Genomic DNA, 10,269 nt, shown 5'->3' with positions numbered 1-10,269 from the left:
TATTTTTAGAGACTTCGTTGAGCATTTTTTTTTTTTTTGTAATGCCTCTCTTTTCTCATCTGCTTTCGTTTCCTTATTAAGCGAAGAGGGGTGTGTGTGGGGGGGGGGGTGCGCGCCTGTGCGGCTGTGTCTGCCCGAGTCCTTCCCAGCGCCCCACGCTCTCTGTAAACGCCGACCGCGCCACCTTGTGGACACTGCGAGCTCACGCGCCTGGACTTAAATCTCACTGAAAAATGAGCATCAAGTTTAAAAAACGCCTATGCTGTGATGGATGTCTCCTTGCCTTCCGTCCTGAAATAAAACAGGAGTTCGGATGCCATCAGCGTTATCTAGGAGCCGAGTGTCAGTGAGTGAGGTGCCTGCTGTACACTACTTGTTATGAAATAAAGGGACAGTTACAACGTACTGGATACAAAACAAAACCCTCTACCGGACTCTCGCCCGCGTGGACAGAAGGCCCGCCCGGCTCCGTGAGGACCCTGTGGAAGGCGTCTCTCTCCTGCTCAAACGGAAGGGAGTCCCCTCACCCCTCCCTGCGTTACCATTTCGTCGTATTGATTTTTATTACCAATTCCTATTTTATTCATCTCCCTCCCCCCTCCCCCTTCCAGAATGTAGTAGATTTCACGAGGTTGGGGTGTCCAGCCCTTCGTGTTTCTCCCCGGGCGCCCCGTGCTTGGTATCATTCCTGGCACATAGTAACCGCTCAGCTAAAGTTTGTCAAGGGAGTTTGATTGAAGTTTTAAAACACCCAAGGACACTCTCACTGGTAAAGGAGCAGATCTATGGAACTAACGCAAAATAATACTGAAAGTAAACTGTAATTGGAAATAAAAATTTTAAAATATTGATAAATCCATGGACACACATCGATTAGAACAGTCCCCCTGACCGACGGGAACGGACGTTTCTCAAGGCATTCGGTCGAGCTGGTTTCGACACACGTCTTCGGTACTTTCAGAAGCTGCAGGGGGTGGGGTCCAGCCGGACACAGCCAGGGGCTAGCACGTGTCCGCTTCTCACCGAGGCGGCGTTGGTCACGCAAAGCCCTTGGCTTTCTGCCGGGGTTGTCAGCTGTAAACTGGTGCCTTTCAGAAATCAGCCATCAACAGGCCAGAACGGCTGGGAAATTGACGTTTAGGGGTTGGCCCGATGGTGCTGGGTGTCTGACCGTGAAATCACGGATGGGAGTGGGTCTCAGCACCGGGAGGTCTGCGACCCGCCCACCCTGCGGGCGTCCGTGCGTTTGGAAGCCACGTGCTGTGCTGGGACTCCTCGGACACGAATCATTTTCCACGACACACTCGCTTTCCGGTCACAGCTCCACGTTGGCACCTGGCCTCGGGCACACATTCTCGTCCCGGGCGGAGTCAACGCAGGCGCCGGGAGGGACCATGGGAGGGTGGGAAACCAGGCCACGCCTGGGCTTGAAGTGGACGCCGCGTTGATTCTGTGTTCAGTCGACTCCGTTCCATTCAGAGGGCAGGCGTGGGGGCTCCCGAAGCTCCCTCCGGGGGATGATGCGGTTTGAGGACCTCCCCCCAGAGCAGGGGGCGCAGGGGAGTCAGGGCTGGGGGTGACGTCCTGCTCATACTGGGGCAGCGTGCCCTGCTCTGCCTTCTCTCTTCCCTCTCCTCAGCCCCAGGGGCCTCCCCGAGAGCTACGGAGAGGAGAGACTCAAGTGGGGCTCTGCCAGCTGAACTGTTTTCATTTCCCACGGTAGGATCCAAAATTGAATGGGTATTGAAATCACCTGGGGTGCTTTCCAAACTGCAGGGTCCCGGCGCCCCCCTCTGCCTCTGTGGACAGGGAGGAGCCCCGGTTTGGTCATCAGGGGAGGCGGAGGACACAGGGAGCCCCCGACTTAGAGACGGCAGTGCGGGGACTGTTCCCTTCACCACCGTCTCCCAAGCGCCCTGGAGGGAGGGACACGGGGTCTGCAGGCAGTGAGGGAGCTGGAGGGTGGGGAGGACAGGAGGAGGATGGATGGAGTGACAGATCTGGGGACGGAAAGAGAGCGTGAGCAACACTGGAGGAGAGAAGGGTCAAGTTTCCGAGACCCAGAGACTCGCTGGACTTCTTCTCCAATAGCCGATGCGTCCTACGTCGCCCGGGCGCCCTGTTTCTGTGCGACCTTTATGTAAATACCACCTCCTTCCGGCGACAGAGTAACTGTGACACTGGGGACTCGCAATGACATTTTTATAAAATGGCAGACCGTCCTGAAATTTCATTACAAGCCCCTTTGACACATTTCCGTTTTCATCCAAAACTTGTCTTCCGGGTAGAGCAGATTCCCATCAGTGTGGTTTTATCAAAACAAAATGCGTTTCTTTCTGCGGTGATAGTCCATCCAGAGGGGCCGCAGGGACCGCCGGGGAGACGGGGCCCTGAGCTGTGGTTAAGGACCAGTGGTTATAGCCTAAGGCCAAGTTCGGGTCAAAGGATCTGCCGGAAACAACCAGTCCTGCTGGTCCCCGGCCGAGATCTACGACTTGTCCTCCACCACAATCACTCTACCATAGACACTCCCACCTCCTAGAAAACAGGAGATCAGAGAACAGCTTCTCACGCGTCTGAAAACTCCACCAGAAAATAAAGAATAAATAAATACAGGCAGAAAATAGGTTTTTCAATGGCCATGCGCCTTACCCAGGACCATTGGTGACACGTCACGGAAGAATTCAAGTGACTCTGAAGTTAATTTTCCAGGGAGGCTCCCTACAGGTGAACCTGTGATCACAGTCTCAGAACTCCCCTGTACGCGCTCGGTGGACGCATCCGGCGCTGTTGCCCGTGCCGTGTGCCGTATCAGAGTTGTGAGAACGCTCCCGAGAGACGGTGGGGGCCGAGACCCCCCGGAATTCACTCCGCCGACCCTGGGCACGACCCTGGGCACGACCTCCGGTCCCACAGCGCCCGGCGCTCCGGAGACTCAAAGCCGAGACAGACCCGCCTTGAGGGGGACCATGCTCCTCCTCGGCCGTACCTGGTACCCCCACAAGAGGTGAGAACGGTTGTTGTGTTTTGCGTTTAGATTTGCAGGGGACCCCAGGGAACCAAAGGCCGTACCTGGTACCCCCACTAAGGGTGAGAACGGTTGTTGTGTTTTGCGTTTAGATTTGCAGGGGACCCCAGGGAACCAAAGGCCGTACCTGGTACCCCCACTAAGGGTGAGAACGGTTGTTGTGTTTTGCATTTAGATTTGCAGGGGACCCCAGGGAACCAAAGGCCGTACCTGGTACCCCCACTAAGGGTGAGAACGGTTGTTGTGTTTTGCGTTTAGATTTGCAGGGGACCCCAGGGAACCAAAGGCAGAGACGATACCCCGAAGGAAGCTGCAGCCCAGTCAGGGGAAGCCGGCAATCTCCAAGAGTCAGTGCCCCGTGAAGACGGGAGAACGTCCGGCTTTAAATGCTTTAACTCTTTATATGGAAGGAACAGCACACAGACCGGAATCAAAACGCACAGCTCCGTGCAGTAACGCACAGGTGGGACCGTCCCCTGGGCCAGGGAACCAGGGAACGGAGCGTTACCAACTCTCCATTGACAGGGGGTTGAAACCCCCTTCTCCTCCTCCTCCTCCTCCTCCTCCTCCTCCTCCTCCTCCTCCTCCTCCTTCTCCTCCTCACGGGCACTCCTCTGTCAGCACCCTGGGCAGGCACAACCGTCCTGACGTTTGCATCGATTTTTGGACAGAACCACGTGGTGTCTATTGTTTCCTGTCTGTCTTCTCTCACCGTTTTTGTCAGAGGTCACCCAGGTCCCGAGTGGCGACCCTGGGTCCCTGTTTGTCCCCTGTAGGACACATAGCTGCTGTGGAAATGCGCCTCCGTGTAGTTACTCCTGTTCTGTTTCCGGAGGGGGCCGGTGTGGCTTCCTTGTGCATCCTTGTAACCAGGTCCCTCCTGGAGCTGTGACCGTTCCGGCGTCCTGCAGAGCCGTTGGGCACTGCGCACACCACACAGGTGCTTCCGAGCCCTGTCCCCAGGGGCGGCCCCCACTCCGCCCTCAGGCCCGTGTGTGTTACCTGTCCCGTTGCTCCTGGAGCTGTGACCGTTCCAGTGTCACTGCAGAGCCCGTTGGGCACAGCGCACACCACACAGGTGCTTCCGAGCCCTGTCCCCAGGGGCAGCCCCCACTCCGCCCTCAGGCCCGTGTGTGTTACCTGTCCCATTGCTCCTGGCCTCCTCCTCACTTGGTATTTTCATAGGTAACGTGAATCCATCTCACGGGCAGCACACTGGAGCGTGAGCGCGTCTCTGCACCCAAGGAGGTCGGGCACGGCCCGTTCTCATCCGGACGCCCTCTCGTGTGGATTCGTGTTCAGACCTTCCCCCACCCCCCACCCTGCTCATTTTCCTTTGGCATTGTCCGATTTTCACATCGGCACCCAACCGTTGAGTTGAAGACACGCAAAGCACTTCTTTTCATCAGAAGGCACCAGCGAGTGTCTCTTCCCACTGGGGTCACGTCCACTGCCCACGTCACCCAGTCCTTTGAGGAGAGAGTCTAGTACAAAGGAGGATGAAGTAGGTACAAAGTGGTGAACCAGGTAAGCGGCTAGCGCAAGGCCCCGGGGACAGAGCAACCGCAGGGGACAGCCGACGCCCCCCAGACCAGACAAGGTTGAGGGCAAGGTTGACCCCCTTGAACTCAGGACCAGTGAGAGGGGCCGCAGCTCCGCGGCTGAGCTGAAATTTGGTCCCGGAGACTGTGCTCGGCTGGGCCCATGAATGACGCGGTCAGGTTCCACTGCAAATGCGGGCAGAACTGCCAACGTGACCCTCTGGCCACTGTGGGGGCCGCCTGGCGCTGCTGCAGTGACCTGTGGCTACGGGCCGGCCCGGTGCCCAGGGACAGGAAGGCAGGGCGGGGCCGTCCCCTCCTCCAGCCTCCCAGCGCCCTCTAGGTCCCCTGTGGGCAGGCGGCTCTCAGAACACAGCTGCCAGGGGTGTGTCCGAGTCCAGGCCCCACCCCTGACAAAGACTAGGAGAAAGGGACGGGGCAGGGGCGGCAGCTGACCTCCCCGCAGAGAACAGAAAGGCAGACAGAGGACGGAGGCAAGACAGACAGCCGATGGTGGGCTGCGTCCCCTGAGCGTCCCCTGAGCGAGGCTCAGCCTCGAGTCCTCGCTGACCTCTGAGCCGGTCACTCGCTGTGGGGCTTGTCCTCCATCCATCTCCGCTCACCACGGCCGGCAGAGAGGAGCCCTTCCGATTCCCACCTGTGGGGGGTGAGGGGGGCGAGAGCAAGGCCACAGAGCACCAGCCACCCGCCCGAGGTCACAGGGCGGGGACGCACAGGGCGGGTGGCCATCGTAGTGGTCTCCTTCACCTTCATCTTCACGCCCAAATTCACAGAGAAAGAGGATTTGCCGTGAAGGAAGCCATGAAGGATGATGGCGAATGGGACGTGGAAGTTAATAGCAGGCCTGCTGACTGCAGGGGACTTTTACAGGATCCGTATTTTCTGGTCGTCTTAGCTCATGAAAAACACGGCCGGCGGCACCAGGCTCTGCTCTTCCTCCCGACCCTTCCAGTTGGTCTCTGTCTTTGTTTTATTTTTTAGCTGGTGTTCCAGCGTGTTTGAAATGACCTGTCCTGCCTGTGGCTTTCCTCTCTGTCCCTCTGCTGTCGCGGATGATCACGCTCTTCCGGTGAGACCCGCCCTTGGGCTTCTCCAGAATCCAGGCTGGGGCCCGGGCTGCAGGCACAGCCGGCCCGGTTGGACAGCCCAGTTTCTCCGTTGCCGGAGCCCTGCGGGTCGTCTCGACGAGGCCCACCACCTACCAGCAGCATCACTGCGCTTCCCTCGTGCAGCCCGATGTGCTCGTCTGTCTGAGGTTCGGACAAAGCCCGGGGACTCGTGCATTCACTGATCCTCAGGCCAAAGTGTCAGGTAAGCTGAAAACCTGACTTCTTTCCTCTCGACACGCCGATGTTGTGGGTTCGATCCCCGGCCAGGGCACATGCAAGAATCAACTGTTGAATGCATGAATGTTTAGAACAACAAACTGATGTTTCTCTCTCTCTCAAATCAATAAACAAAAACTAAAGTAAGTAACTAAAAGCCAAGCCAGTTGGCGGTCGTGTGGAATGAGAGGGGAGAGCTGAGGTTCAGGGGGCACCCTCTCGGGGTCTCAGGCACTGTGGCGGGCACTGCCACTGCCTCCTGGTGGATGTCCCCGTCTGTCCACCCCTCCCCAACACACCTGGCCCTGCACCTGCAGCCACGTGCAAACCCAGTCACGGGACTCCTTGCTCCGGGGAAGGTAACGTGCTGAGCACGCTCACAGGCCTGCACTCCCTGGGGCCGCAGCTCAGCTCAGCTGTTCTCACCTTCCTGCCTGACCTCCAGCCCAGGACTCCCTCCTGCCGCAGGGCTCTCGCACAGGCTGTTCCTGCTGCACACACACACCCTTCCTGCTGCTCCAGGTATCATTCCTGACGGAGGTTCCCCGGCCCCCTCCCAGGTTGGGTCCTCCAGGCCCAGCTCAAAGCGCCCGGACCGTCCTCTGCAGCACTCGCGATCCGTGTAAGCTATTCACTCGTGTGCTTCCCTGACCCACGTCCGTGTGTTCACGCCGTGAGCCTGCAGGTTCCGGGGGAGGAGGCGCTGTTCTGGTCGCCACTGCGCGTCCCCAGCCCTTCACATGGCACGGGAATGTCTTCTTCCGAGTTGAATCCGTGCCGAGGACTCCCCGTCCCCCTCGCCACTGAGCACGCAGAGCCCAGCGAGGGTGGTCGCTGCCCTCGGCAGACACGTCCCAGAGCTGGGAATGGGGCACGAAGAAAGAAAATCTCAGAACGAGGAGGCAAATGCCGCCGTCCCTCGCAGGGAGTGACGAGGAGAGAGTTCTGGCCGGAAAGGCCGGGAGAGCTGCGTGAGGGACGGAATCTCTTTGCAGGAGGAGGGTCCTGCTCTCTGTAATTCACCGACTGGGTCACTGGCCAGGGCGCTGGGCCACTGGCCAGGGCGCTGGGCCACACTGTCGTCAGCGAGATTCCTGCTGGAGCGTTTCGGAGCAGTGGCGGCTTCACCTCACTGTCCCTCCAAGCCCCAGCCTGGCACACAGACCTGCTGGTGGGGGCTGACCCCTCCCAGGATGCCTGCTGTCCCAGGGAGAGGCCTGGCCTACACTTAAACCTATGTGGCCACTTTGCATGATTGGAACACGGTGGTGGCTGCCCCAGGCGTCTTCAGCAGGCAAAGGGCTGCCCCTGTTGGCTGGAGACTGGCCATGTGACCACAGCAACCTGGGCATCAGGCTGGGCTGTCCTTTGGTGGCTCTCTGAGCCACTTCAGCAAAGCCAAGCCCCCCGTCCACCCACCTTCTGCATCCTGGTTTCCTCGGGCAACAGAGCTCCAAGACCAGCAAACACTGTACCGTGCAGCCCCAGTAAGGCCTCCGAAAATGCATCCGTCGCCAATATAAGAAGCAACAAAAACAAATTTAAAAAGAGGAAAAAAAAAGCCCTCAACTGTATTAACTCATGCCACAGTAAGAGTGGCAATGCCAAACCACGACCAGCTTAAGACCGCTGAGGGTGTCCGCATAACATGGCATCTTCCGGAAAGCCGCAGGGGCCCTCTCTGTGCTTGCATATTCTCAGCAGGAATCTTTCAAATTCTAATCATGTTCTAACTGTAGTTTATGAAAACCAAGTCTTAGTTACCTGTCTGTTTGAGCTTGATGAGGAGCTAGCCCTTGGTCGAGCATAAGAATGAAAATCTAAGGGTCTTCGTTTGCTGTCTCCAAGCAAAACCTGTGTCCTGGGATACCTTTACCACCACCCAGGGAGGCCCCTGTCACCGGTAGTGGGCCTCAAGGCCAGACCCTGAGAAACACGGCTCTAAGCAAAGCCAACATCCCTTCCTCTTGCACCAGCCCCATTGACTCGGTTCTGTCGTCCGTCTTGGGGAGGTTGGGGAGTGTCCCACAGGACTGCAGATCTGGAGGAGGAGGAGCAAGGTGGAGGTGGATCCTGGTGGTGCTGGGACAGGTACCCCGTGAATAGGATGAAGGTTAAACACACATTGTCCCCTCCACCATCCACCCACCCACCTACCCATCCATCCACCCACCTATCCATTCATCCATCCATCCATCCATCCATCCATCCTTCCATCCATGCATCCATCCATCCATCCCTCCACGTATCCATCCATCCATCCACCTACCCACCCATCCATGTATCCGTCCATCCATCCATCCATCCACCCATCCATCCATTGACTTATCCATTCATCCATCCATCCACCTACCCATCCATCCACTTATCCATCCATCCATCCATCCACCCATCCACCATCCACTCACCTACCCACCCATCCACCATCCACTCACCTACCCACCCATCCATCCATCCACCCACCTACCCACCCATCCACCATCCACTCACCTACCCACCCATCCACCATCCATCCATTGACCTATCCATTCATCCATCCATCCACCTACCCATCCATCCACTTATCCATCCATCCATCCATCTACCCATCCACCATCCACTCACCTACCCACCCATCCACCATCCACTCACCTACTCACCCATCCATCCATCCACCCACCTACCCACCCATCCACCATCTACTCACCTACCCATCCATCTACCATCCATCCATTGACCTATCCATTCATCCATCCATCCACCTACCCATCCATCCACCTACCCATCCATCCACCCACCCATCCATCCACCCACCCACCTATCCATCCATCCACCCACCCACACACCTACCCATACCACCCACCTATCCATCCATCCATCCATCCACCATCCATCCATCCACCCACCCACCCACCTACCCATCCACCACCCATCCACCCATCCAATAAACATTTCAGGACAGTTAATTAGTGACAAGCACTGTGTCCGGCCCTTGGGACACATTCACACACAGAAGAGACAGAGATCACTGACCTCCCCACTGAACTTACGTTCTTGGAGGGGGAGGGGGACAACAATTTTTAAAAGTAAGACCTTGTAGCATTTTAGAAGTTGGTAAGTCCTTTGAAGGAGAATAAAGCAGGGAAGGAGGACAGAGATGACCGGACAGAGCGGAGCTGCCATTTGACAATGGGTGTCTGGGCAGGACTCCCCAAGGAGAGCGCATCTGATCCCAGACCTGGGGGAGTGGGGGGATCAGGTCCTGCCTCTGGTGCAGGAAGCGCGTTCCAGGCAGAGGCCCTGAGGTGGGCGTGGCCTCTGGTGCAGGAAGCACATTCCAGGCAGAGGCCCTGAGGTGGGCGTGGCCCCCCTTGGCGGGGCGGGGCATGCGGCCTTGTGGGCCAGGGTGAAGACCTGGCTCAAGTGACACGGGGCATGAGGGAGGGGTCCTGAGTGGGGTGTCCTGTAACTGCCTTCTGCTTCAGCAGGGTCAGCCCCACCGCTTTGCAGAGAAGGATCTAGAAGGACAAGTGGAAGCCGAGAACCATCATGGGGGCTGTGTGACAATCCAGACAGGACAGAATCGACCACTCAGACCAAGGCAGGAGCATTCTCTCAGCCTTTAAAATAAATAATAATAAAAGATAACTCAAAACAGAAGGGAGCCTGAGTTGGCTCCCCAGGTGGTGGGTGTTCCCTTGCTGCTGACACGGGGTAGAAGCCAGGTGTTGGAAGAGCAGGACAGTTTTCATCCACACTTTCTCTCCTCTAACACCTGCCTGACTCACGCGCCATGCAAGTCAGTTCCCGAGCTGCAAGGTGATGACCTCTGCACTTCCGCATGTCCCGTCCCTCTGGCTTGCAGGGCTTGTCACCATGGGCACATTTCACCCAAGAAGAAATGTGAGGAACTCAGTACAACACCTTGTTTCAGGATAAAGTTACTGCATTAAAAATAATGGTAAGCCTGACCAGGTGGTGGCACAGTGGATAGAGTGTTGGACTGGGATGTGGACGACCCAGGTTCGAGACCCCAAGGTCGCCAGCTTGAGCACAGACTCATCTGGTTTGTGCAGAGCTCACCAGCTTGGACCCAAGTTTGCTGGCTCGAGCTAGGGGGTTACTCGGTCTGCTGAAGGCCCATGGTCAAGGCACATGTGAGAGGGCAATCAATGAACAACTAAGGTGTCGCAACAAAAAAACTAATAAGTGATGCTTCTCATCTCTCTCTGTTCCTGTCTGTCTGTCCCTATCTCTGTCTCTGTCTCTGTAAAAAAAAAAAAAAAAAATGGTGAAGGCCTTGGCCGGTTGGCTTAGCAGTAGAGAGTCGGCCCAGAGTGTGGACGTCCTGGGTTCAATTCCCAGTCAGGGCATA

The sequence above is a fragment of the Saccopteryx bilineata genome, chromosome 10, assembly GCF_036850765.1.
Source record: "Saccopteryx bilineata isolate mSacBil1 chromosome 10, mSacBil1_pri_phased_curated, whole genome shotgun sequence".
In the NCBI taxonomy this organism is placed as follows: domain Eukaryota; kingdom Metazoa; phylum Chordata; class Mammalia; order Chiroptera; family Emballonuridae; genus Saccopteryx; species Saccopteryx bilineata.
Note: the sequence above shows the minus strand (reverse complement) of the source record.